This window comes from Cucurbita pepo, chromosome 16 (genome assembly GCF_057944985.1).
Source record: "Cucurbita pepo subsp. pepo isolate OVF chromosome 16, ASM5794498v1, whole genome shotgun sequence".
NCBI classification, from domain to species: Eukaryota; Viridiplantae; Streptophyta; class Magnoliopsida; order Cucurbitales; family Cucurbitaceae; genus Cucurbita; species Cucurbita pepo.
Genome location: NC_141813.1, coordinates 2,551,173 through 2,563,636, shown reverse-complemented (window position 1 = coordinate 2,563,636; position 12,464 = coordinate 2,551,173). Strand labels below are relative to the sequence as shown.

General features: G+C 37.7%; 1 non-coding gene across 1 annotated transcript; it reads left to right on the top strand.

Annotated features, from left to right (window-relative positions):
* Positions 1 to 11,578: 11,578 nt before the first annotated feature.
* Positions 11,579 to 11,649, top strand: TRNAG-GCC (transfer RNA glycine (anticodon GCC)). Its single transcript has one exon. It is a non-coding gene; the product is annotated as a tRNA-Gly (tRNA).
* Positions 11,650 to 12,464: the final 815 nt, after the last annotated feature.

Sequence of the window (12,464 nt, the reverse complement as noted above, 5' to 3'; positions counted from 1 at the left end):
AGGGTGTTGACGGCATCCTCTATCCTTTCATGTTGTACCTCGGTCCTAGTTGATGGACCTTCTTCTTTGATAATTTGAGTAGTTGGTCTAATGACATAGTGGTTTAATATCTGTTGGCGGGTTGTTTCGTCGAGATATTTGTCCCACCAATCCTTGAGTTGCCCGGTAAATCCGGTTACCAAAACTTGAGCTATCTGATGGTCGGATTTATGGCCTTGTAATTTATACGCGCCTGCGGCCATCATCATCTCATTGACAACATTCATTATCAGATAGTCAGACAATCCATCGATATTCCATTCATAGATTGCTAAACCATCGTAATGAGCTTGAGTTTGTAGTGTCTTTTCTTCGAACTGGATATCTGGAAAAGACGGTTGAGGATACCAGTTTTTCTGATTACTGGCATTATTTTGACTTCTTCTAGAGATCCTTTCAATTCGATTATAGAAAGGTTCTTCTCTCTCATTTGCAATCTCGTCTTCGAAATCTTGGTCCTCGTCGTCATTGTTAACGACATTGACAGATGAATCATGAGGCGTCATGGCCGGATTTAATATCCTGTCTAACTTTTCTTCTATCTTGGCCATCGCAGCCTCTTCTTTTGAAATCCTTTTTGTAAAGATTTCGAGATTTGCCGGTCTGAGTATTGGTATTGACTCATCAACCTTTGGTACAGAGCTGCTTGCCTGTTCCTGCAGACTACCTGATTTCTTTGAGATTTTTCCCTCGATACTTTCAAGTTGAGTAGCGATCGTGGATAAAATCTTATTTGAATAATTGTTTTGATGCTGGATATTCTTGATATCTTTTAGGGTCGGATTACCCTTTTCTAGTCCTTCCGGAATATGTTTGAAAGGGCTAGCTTTGACCTTTTCTCCGTAGTAGTTGTCGAATTCGACTTCTTCTAACGGAGGATGTTTTGAATATACCTCGCCTCTTTTGGTAGTCTTCCAACTCCTCTGGGTCAAGGTGCATATCTGCAGAATATTTTCTTCAAACCATTCGAAGAATGGTATATTTTCTTTGATGGCTTCCATATGAGAATACCACTGAGCTCTTAATTCATTTCGCTCAGCTTCTTTGTAGGTTTTGAAGAAGGCATTTCTTTTTGAAGAGTTGGTAGTTGACATAAAATCTGCTTTCAAAAATTCTTTGTCTATCTGGAAATCAGCTGTAATGACATTTAGCTGGCTTTCGTAGACGGATTGAGTATCCATATCCGTATGGGTTGGAGACCTTGAGCCATCTTCATAGTGGATTGACGCCCTTTTTTGATCATAACTGACCTCTTTTACCTTCAAGGGGTCATACATTGATCTTGATATTCCTGAAGTACTTGGTCTAGAACTCAGGAATTCTTTTACTTTCGACTCTGACGAAGGTTCTTCGCTGAATTTTATTTCAACGCTTCCATCGTCATGTTCGATGATTTGGACTGGATTTTGAGATTCTTTCCTCTTTGGAAGATTTGCATCTTCTATTTTCCAGAGAGTGCTTCTGGTTATTTGATCCCAAGAGAGTGTTTTTGGGACAGTCACTGATGATTTTCCAATATTTGCCTCTATGAGCATAGTCGATCCTTTTGGTGAGGATCTTAATGCTCTTGGGGAAATGTTTGTATTCATGAGTTTATAATAAACCCTGAATATGACAACTGAAGAATGAGTTTCAGCCTTGATGTTTAAATTTTTTGACTGTAGATCTAGCATGAGAGCTGATAATATGTGTGGGTCGTGGAGAGACAGAGTAAAGTTTGGATAACAATTGAAATAGACTGGTCCATTCTCTAAATTGGATTGAACCATTCCCAATAAGGAATTTGAGAAATCTTCATGTCTCTTATCTCGTAAGGAGATAAGAACTGGGATATCTAATCCAAGTCTGAACAATGGTTTTACCGCGACTTGGACAAGACCGACATGGAGATAGTTAAACTCTTCACGATGTTGGAGTATAAGAGATCTTGAAAAAAGATTCAGAGATTCCCTATTGCTATGAATTGGGATGTTCTTCTCTGAGAATTTGATGCATGATCTTTGAGTAAAATTGAAGGTTGAAATTTGGTAGATAGTTTTAGGATCTACCTTTGGAATAGTCCAATTTTGGAGTTGATCTTCTATTCTGGCAATCTGATATTCTTGATTGACAGTGTTTGAGATAGTGAGATTTTCTCCCCTTCTATGTTCATTTGAACTTTCTTCTTCATCAGTAGAGCATTTGAGATGGTTTGATTTTCTGAATTTTCTGAGAAATTCGTTCATAAGAAGATAGATAAGATAAGAGGTAGAGTAGAATGATTTTTCTCTGAATTTTTCAATTGATATTCAAGAGAGAGCTATCGGCCGATCGATGCCCTCTTTACATTGATGAAGTCCTTTTGTAGACTTCGAATTTGAACGTAAATTTGAAAAACGCCACCTAAGAGATAAGATCGAATCTAGCAGGACAGGACCCCTGCAAGATTTGTTTTTCATAAAGTAGACTAATAATTTAAAAGACTAATAATTTACCAACTAATAATATACCGACACTGATAATTCACATGTGAGCCCTCACTGTGTGGCCGACAAGTTGTCAATCTTTGTTTTGTTTCTGATAAAGTTGTCAGAATGTAGATAAGATTTTTCTTCAGAATTTTTCATATGACTAAGCACCAAGCTTGCCAACGGACTTACTGCGCTTCCTGCGTCTTACCACCTGGAACACAAGGGCTATTCGCTCATAATTCAAATCCTTCTGATTTCGCTTATCCTTCTCCTGGTTTCTGTAATATCGATTTTAAAGATCGAGAAACTCCTCTTCCCTCACAAAAATTGAGTGGCTCTGATACCATTCACTTAACTTGCTTAATGACTTGAGCCCTTAACTTTTATATGAGCTCTATCATCCTAGCTTAATTAATACTTAAATACATAATACGTACCGAGGTACAACATGAAAGGATAGAGGATGCCGTCAACACCCTCATATATACCCTCATAGAATTCTTCGTCGGCGACCCTCTAAAATACCAGGAGAGATCTGCCGAAATACTCATGAATCTGAAATGCCCTACCTTAGGTGACTTCAGGTGGTACAAAGACATGTACTTCAGCAAAGTTCTTATTAGAACAGATAGTTCGTTGGAATTCTGGAAAGAAAATTTCGTCAATGGACTACCAAAACACTTCTCAAGAAGGATCAAAGATGGTCTTAAGACAAAGTACAATGGAACAATTCCATGGCAAACTTTGTCATACGGATCCATAGCATCCTTCATCATAGAAGAAGGGCTCAGACTTTGTAATGAGTCAAAGATTCAAAACAAGCTCAATTCTTCGATATCAAACAGAAAAGAGCTTGGTAGATTTTGCGATCAATATGGATGCAAGGGAATAGAAGCTCCCTCAACCTCCAGGCGAAAGAAGGTTAAGACGCATCCAAAACCTTATCATTCATACCGGCCTAGAGAAACATATTGGAATAAACCCGTGCAGTCTCAGAAGCCAACATATTCAAGAAGGAAGTATATTCCTACAAAAACCCATAGAGGAAAGAAAAAGCAAACTTGCTTCAAATGTCGTGAAGAATGACACTATGCTAACAAGTGTCCAATCAGAGGAAAAATCAATGAGTTGGATATAGATCAAGAGCTGAAAAATCAGCTATTGCGACTGACCCTAACCGACTCAGAGCAATCAAGCGAGGGAGAAATCCTTGAACTCCAAGAAGAATCTGATTCATATTCTTGCACTGAATACGAATCAGAACAAGAAGGAAAAAGGACGTGCGAAGGATGCATAAATGTCCTTACCAAAGATCAAGAAATTCTACTCGAAGTAGTAGAAAAGGTTCAAGACCCAGAAATTCAACAGAAGATTGCTCAACGACTTAGGGATGCCATGACAATTTCTAAGCCAACTGAAAAAGAAGAAAGAAATCCCTACAGACTCCAATCTGTTCTCCAAAGATTTGAAAAACCGAGGGAACTCACTACTCAAGATTTACAAAGAGAGATTAATAATCTCAAACAAGAAATACAGGCGCTAAGATCTGAAACCAGGTCAGAATCCTATACGCTTCGTCAAGAAATTCTCAATCTTCAGGAAAGGCTGCCAGCACAAATGGAAACGGTGCAACCGAACCTGGACGAAGAAGATTTTCAAAGTTCCTTCGTTGGAGCCATCACCACCTCTCAATTTCAAAAATGGTACGCTCTCGTTACCTTAAAAATTTATGATTTCAAAATCACACTAAAGGCTCTCATAGATACTGGAGCCGATCAAAATTGCATTCAAGAAGGCCTAATACCTACAAAGTATTTTGAAAAAACTACTGAGGGCCTTAGAGGTGCTAACAATAACAAACTCAAAATTAATTACAAACTATCAAAAGTTCATGTTTGCAATGATGGAATTTGCTTCGTAAATTCCTTCCTTCTAGTAAAAGACTTAGGACAAGAACTAATCTTAGGTACTCCTTTCATTACTCAATTATACCCTTTTAGAATAACTGAAAAAGGGTTGGAATCAAAAGCCTTAGGAAAGAAGATAAAATTTAACTTTCTTTCCCCCATAAGGATTAGCGAAATAAATAACCTTCAAAGGAATACAATTATTCAATCAATAAATGTATTAAATTACAAAGAAAAACAAATTTCCTTTTTGAAAGAAGAAATTTCATTCAAAAGAATAGAAGAGCAAATTCAAAACAAATCTGTCTAGTTTAAAATCAAAACTTTACAAACTCAATTAGAAAAAGAAGTTTGTTCAAATATCCCAAATGCCTTTTGGAAAAGGAAACAACATATAGTTGATCTTCCTTATATCAAAGCTTTCGAGGAGAAAAATATTCCTACGAAAGCCCGACCTATTCAAATGAATAAAGAATTACTAACATTCTGCAAAGCAGAAATTAATGATCTTTTGCAGAAAGGCCTTATTAGACCATCAAAGAGCCCCTGGTCATGTGCGGCTTTTTACGTCAACAACCAGGCAGAAAAGGAACGTGGAGTCCCGCGACTGGTAATTAACTACAAACCCTTAAATAAGGTTTTGGAATGGATTAGATATCCAATTCCAAATAAATCAGATTTAATGCAAAGAATTTCAAATGCAAAAATATTTTCAAAATTTGACATGAAATCAGGATTTTGGCAAATTCAGATTTCAGAAAAAGACAAGTACAAAACGGCTTTTAATGTCCCTTTTGGACAATACGAATGGAACGTTATGCCATTTGGGCTAAAAAAACGCTCCATCCGAATTTCAAAAGATTATGAATGATATTTTCAATCCTTTTCAAGACTTTTCAATTGTTTATATTGACGATGTTCTAATTTTTTCTCAAAACATCGATCAACACTTTAAGCATCTTCAAACATTTTTGACGATAGTCAAAAGAAACGGTTTAGTTGTGTCTAAACCCAAAATTAAACTTTTTCAAACAAAAATCCGTTTTCTGGGATTTGAAATTCATTTGGGTCTAATAAAACCCATTCAAAGGTCCATTGAGTTTGCCTCAAACTTTCCAGATCAAATTACAGATAAGACCCAACTACAAAGATTTTTGGGATGCCTCAATTATGTGTCTGATTTCCTTCAAAATATCAGACCCATCTGCAAGCCATTTTATCTTGCTTCGACTTTCAGATTTTGCCTATAAAAGGGATCGAAAACCCCTTGGCAGATTACCTCTCAAGAGAGTTCTTACTCTCAAAGAAAAATTCTCCCTAACCCATCTCCATCTCTCAGCAATGACCGGAAAGAAAGGGATAGAAAAGGGGAAGAAGCCCAATGCTTCTTCAAGCACACCTGCTCCAATGACATCCGATAGCTATGCAATGGATTCTGGCTTCACATTGGTGACCAGATCTAAAGCAAAGCTTTCTCAAAAACAGGCGGAGGTTATCACTCCGACGAGGCCTTCAGCCTCTTCAACACGGCCATCTGCCGTTACTCCATCGAGACCCACTGTCTCTTCCACTTCAAAGGGACCTTCTGTCCCCTCGACTTATTCGGACGCGGTTGTTCCCGTTCGTTTTTCTCCAGTTCCGGAAATCAAAACCTATTTTCAAAAATCTGTGTCTATACCAGAAGCTCTGGTAGAACCAGAATACGACGACCCGAAAATCGGCGAAGTCGTTAAAAAGGCCTATCCATCGGGATTCTTTTATATCCCAGAAGATCTTCATAAAACCAGAAGGTTTTATGAATTCATTCTAGTCGACACAAAGTCCGTCGAAATTACTCATATTCCGAGTCGCGATGATCCTTCGAAAATCGCGTATTCAAAATTAAAAATTTTTAAAGTCATGAATCCGACGTATTGGAATCAAGACCCATACACGGAAAAGACATTCTCAAAACCTTTTGTTCCTCATTCTTACTCATACAGAGACTATCAGATGGCATGGTTCAATGTCATTTGGTATCAAAATTACGAAAATTCATGGTTCATTCAATTCTGCCAAAATGCTCATAAAATTCATTACCCATTTTGGTTCATCAAATGGTGGAAAATCTTTGGATCAGCCAAAGATATATTTCCAGTTCCAATCCAAGAATCTTTCCACTATTTTGTTCAAAACATATTCAAAATCCCATTTCCATTGACCATGCGCTTTTGCGTATATTTTCAAATTCCTTGGATATTAACCTGGAATTTTCAAATAAAAGAGAACGAAGACCAAATAAAACAGGTCTTCAAAATTATCAAAATCAAATGGTGGGATAAATATACTTATACCCACGCAGACATCAAAGCGGTAAAGGTCTGGCTATCTGAGAATGGCCACCTTCAGGATTTATCTAAGAAGAAGACCTCTGAATTTCTTAATTCAAAGTCGAGGCTACTCGCCGCATTAGCCCAGACAACTTCGGAAGCTGATTTTCAAAAGCTTCTTCATGAAGCCACATCAGTCGGTTCAACATCTTCTCCTTCTATTATAGAGGAAGAAGATGAAGACACGATCTATGATCTCAATGATCCATTTTTGGATTCACAACCACCTTTGTAGATATCATCATCTCAATGACTGAATAGTCGTTAAACTAAAAAAAAAAAAAAAAAAAAAAAAAAAAATCCGTAAATGGAAAATGTTCCCTGACATATTCTATTCAATTCTTCTTTTGGCATCTTTTTTATTCTGAATTTTTCCTATTATTGTACTCTTTCTTTTCTTGTAAATACGTACCTCTATGTAAAAATATGTAAAAATATGTATTGAAAATATGTATGGTATAGTGGTAGAATAGTACCCTGCCACGATACAGACCCGAGTTCGATTCTCGACTAGTGGATCCCGAAGATTAGCTATGATGATATTAGTGCGCATAATTTGAAAACTAGGGTTTGCCACAATATCAGTTAAATTTAAACATGACACGTGTAGCACTATCGAGATTTTCTGTTTTCATATTTTTAAATCGAGAGGTGAACGAAAAGTTAAGGGCTTCGGAAGAACTGCATGACCAAAATACGAGTAAGTTATGGATATGACTAAATTTAGAAGCACAAGTGGTCTAGTGGTATTATAGTACCCTGCCACGGTACAGACCCGAGTTCGATTCTCGACTGGTGGATCCCGAAGATTAGCTATGATGATATTAGTGCGCCTAATTTGAAAACTAGGGTTTGCCACAATATCAGTTAAATTTAAACATGACACGCTTCGGAAGAACTGCATGACCAAAATACTAGTAAGTTATGGATATGACTAAATTTAGAAGCACAAGTGGTCTAGTGGTATTATAGTACCCTGCCACGGTACAGACCCGAGTTCGATTCTCGACTGCTGATCCCGAAGATTAGCTATGATGATATTAGTGCGCCTAATTTGAAAACTAGGGTTTGCCACAATATCATTTAAATTTAAACATGACACGTGTAGCACTATCGAGATTTTCTCTTTTCATTTTTTAAAATCGAGAGGTGAACGAAAAGTTAAGGGCTTCGGAAGAACTCCATGACAAAAATACGAGTAAGTTATGAATATGACTAAATTTAGAAGCACCAGTGGTCTAGTGGTAGAATAGTACCCTGCCACAGTACAGACCCGAGTTCGATTCTCGGCTGGTGCATCCCGAAGATTAGATATGATGATATTAGTGCGTATAATTTTAAAACTAGGGTTGCACTATCGAGATTTTCTGTTTTCATTTTTTTAAATCGAGAGGTGAACGAAAAGTTAAGGGCTTCGGAAGAACTGCATGACCAAAATACGAGTAAGTTATGGATTTGACTAAATTTAGAAGCACTAGTGGTCTAGTGGTAGAATAGTACCCTGCCACGGTACAGACCGGAGGTCGATTCTCAACTGGTGGATCCCGACGATTAGCTATGATGATATTAGTGCGCATAATTTTAAAACTAGGGTTTGCCACAATATCAGTTAAATTTAAACATGACACGTGTAGCACTATCGAGATTTTCTGTTTTCATTTTTTTAAATCGAGAGGTGAACGAAAAGTTAAGGGCTTCGGAAGAACTGCATGACAAAAATACGAGTAAGTTATGGATATGACTAAATTTAGAAGCACCAGTGGTCTAGTTGTAGAATAGTACCCTGCCACGGTACAGACCTGAGTTCGATTCTCGGCTGGTGCATCCCGAAGATTAGCTATGATGATATTAGTGCGCATAATTAGAAACTTAGGGTTGGACACAATATCAGTTAAATTTATAGATGACACGTGTAGCACTATCGAGATTTTCTGTTTTCATATTTTTAAATCGAGAGGTGAACGAAAAGTTAAGGGCTTCGGAAGAACTGCATGACCAAAATACGAGTAAGTTATGGATATGACTAAATTTAGAAGCACCAGTGGTCTAGTGGTAATAGTACCCTGCCACGGTACAGAGTTCGATTCTCGGCTGGTGCATCCCGAAGATTAGCTATGATGATATTAGTGCGCATAATTTGAAACTTAGGGTTTGCCACAATATCAGTTAAATTTATAGATGACACGTGTAGAACTATCGAGATTTTCTGTTTTCATTTTTTTAAATCGACAGGTGAACGAAAAGTTAAGGGATTCGGAAGAACTGCATGACCGAAATACGAGTATGTTATGGATATGCCTAAAGTTAGAAGCACTAGTGGTCTAGTTGTAGAATAGTACCCTGCCACGGTACAGACCCGAGTTCGATTCTCGGCTGGTGCATCCGGAAGATTAGCTATGATGATATTATTGCGCATAATTTCAAACTTAGGGTTTGCCACAATATCAGTTAAATTTATATGTGTACGTTATGGATATGCGTAAAGTTAGAAGCACTAGTGGTCTAGTGGTAGAATAGTACCCTGCCACGGTACAGACCCGAGTTCGATTCTCTGCTGGTGCATCCCGAAGATGAGCTATGATGATATTAGTGCGCATAATTTGAAACTTAGGGTTTGCCACAATATCAGTTAAATTTATAGATGACACATGTAGCACTATCGAGATTTTCTGTTTTCATTTTTTTAAATCGAGAGGTGAACAAAAAGTTAAGGGCTTCGGAAGAACTGCATGACCAAAATATGAGTAAGTTATGGATATGACTAAATTTAGAAGCACAAGTGGTGTAGTGGTAGAATAGTACCCTGCCACTATACAGACTATCGAGATTTTCTGTTTTCATTTTTTTAAATCGAGAGGTGAACAAAAAGTTAAGGGCTTCGGAAGAACTGCATGACCAAAATATGAGTAAGTTATGGATATGACTAAATTTAGAAGCACAAGTGGTGTAGTGGTAGAATAGTACCCTGCCACTATACAGACCCGAGTTCGATTCTCGACTAGTGGATCCCGATGATTAGCTATGATGATATTAGTGCGCATAATTTGAAAACTAGGGTTTGCCACAATATCAGTTAAATTTAAACATGACACGTGTAGCACTATCGAGATTTTCTGTTTTCATTTTTTTAAATCGAGAGGTGAACGAAAAGTTAAGGGCTTCGGAAGAACTGCATGACCAAAATACGAGTAAGTTATGGATATGACTAAATTTAGAAGCACAAGTGGCCTAGTGGTAGAATAGTACCCTGCCACGGTACAGACCGGAGGTCGATTCTCAACTGGTGGATCCCGACGATTAGCTATGATGATATTAGTGCGCATAATTTTAAAACTAGGGTTTGCCACAATATCAGTTAAATTTAAACATGACACGTGTAGCACTATCGAGATTTTCTGTTTTCATTTTTTTAAATCGTGAGGTGAACAAAAACTTAAGGGCTTCGTTAGAACTGCATGACCAAAATACGAGTAAGTTATGGATATGACTAAATTTAGAAGCACAAGTGGTCTAGTGGTAGAATAGTACCCAGCCACGGTAATGACCCGAGTTCGATTCTCGACTTGTGGATCCCGAAGATTAGCTATGATGATAGTAGTGCACTTAATTTGAAACTTAGGGTTTGCCACAATATCAGTTAAATTTATAGATGACACGTGTAGCACTATCGAGATTTTCTGTTTTTATTTTTTTAAATCGAGAGGTGAACGAAAAGTTAAGGGCTTCGGAAGAACTGCATGACCAAAATACGAGTAAGTTATGGATATGACTAAATTTAGAAGCACCAGTGGTCTAGTGGTAGAATAGTACCCTGCCACTATACAGACCCGAGTTCGATTCTCGACTAGTGGATCCCGAAGATTAGCTATGATGATATTAGTGCGCCTAATTTGAAAACTAGGGTTTGCCACAATATCAGTTAAATTTAAACATGACACGTGTAGCACTATCGAGATTTTCTGTTTTCATATTTTTAAATCGAGAGGTGAACGAAAAGTTAAGGGCTTCGGAAGAACTGCATGACCAAAATACGAGTAAGTTATGGATATGACTAAATTTAGAAGCACAAGTGGTCTAGTGGTATTATAGTACCCTGCCACGGTACAGACCCGAGTTCGATTCTCGACTGGTGGATCCCGAAGATTAGCTATGATGATATTAGTGCGCCTAATTTGAAAACTAGGGTTTGCCACAATATCATTTAAATTTAAACATGACACGTGTAGCACTATCGAGATACTACATGACAAATATACGAGTAAGTTATGAATATGACTAAATTTAGAAGCTCCAGTGGTCTAGTGGTAGAATAGTACCCTGCCACAGTACAGACCCGAGTTCGATTCTCGGCTGGTGCATCCCGAAGATTAGCTATGATGATATTAGTGCGCATAATTTTAAAACTAGGGTTGCACTATCGAGATTTTCTGTTTTCATTTTTTTAAATCGAGAGGTGAACGAAAAGTTAAGGGCTTCGGAAGAACTACATGACCAAAATACGAGTAAGTTATGGATATGACTAAATTTAGAAGCACCAGTGGTCTAGTGGTAGAATAGTACCCTGCCACGGTACAGACCCGTGATCGATTCTCGACTGGTGGATCCCGAAGATTAGCTATGATGATATTAGTGCGCATAATTTGAAAACTAGGGTTTGCCACAATATCAGTTAAATTTAAACATGACATGTGTAGCACTATCGAGATTTTCTGTTTTCATTTTTTTAAATCGAGAGGTGAACGAAAAGTTAAGGGCTACGGAAGAACTGCATGACCAAAATACTAGTAAGTTACGAATATGTCTAAATTTAGAAGCACCAGTGGTCTAGTGGTAGAATAGTACCCTGCCACGGTATAGACCCGAGTTCGATTCTCGGCTGGTGCATCCTAAATATCATAATTTGAAAACTAGGGTTTGCCACAATATTAGTTAAATTTAAACATGACATGTGTAGCACTATCGAGATTTTCTGTTTTCATTTTTTTAAATCGAGAGGTGAACGAAAAGTTAAGGGCTTCGGAAGAACTGCATGACCAAAATACGAGTAAGTTATGGATATGACTAAATTTAGAAGCAAAAGTGGTCTAGTGGTAGAATAGTACCCTGCCACCGTACGGACCCGAGTTCGATTCTCGGCTGGTGCATCCCGAAGATTAGCTCTGATGATATAAGTGCGCATAATTTAAAAACTAGGGTTTGCCACAATATCAGTGAAATTTAAACATGACACGTGTAGCACTATCGAGATTTTCTGTTTTCATTTTTTTAAATCGAGAGGTGAACAAAAAGTTAAGGGCTTCGAAAGAACTGCATGACCAAAATACGAGTAAGTTATGGATATGACTAAATTTAGAAGCACAAGTGGTCTAGTGGTAGAATAGTACCCTGCCACTATACAGACCCGAGTTCGATTCTCGACTAGTGGATCCCGATGATTAGCTATGATGATATTAGTGCGCCTAATTTGAAAACTAGGGTTTCCACAATATCAGTTAAATTTAAACATGACACGTGTAGCACTATCGAGATTTTCTGTTTTCATTTTTTTAAATCGAGAGGTGAACGAAAAGTTAAGGGCTTCGGAAGAACTGCATGACCAAAATACGAGTAAGTTATGGATATGACTAAATTTAGAAGCACAAGTGGTCTAGTGGTAGAATAGTACCCTGCCACTATACAGATCCGAGTTCAATTCTCGA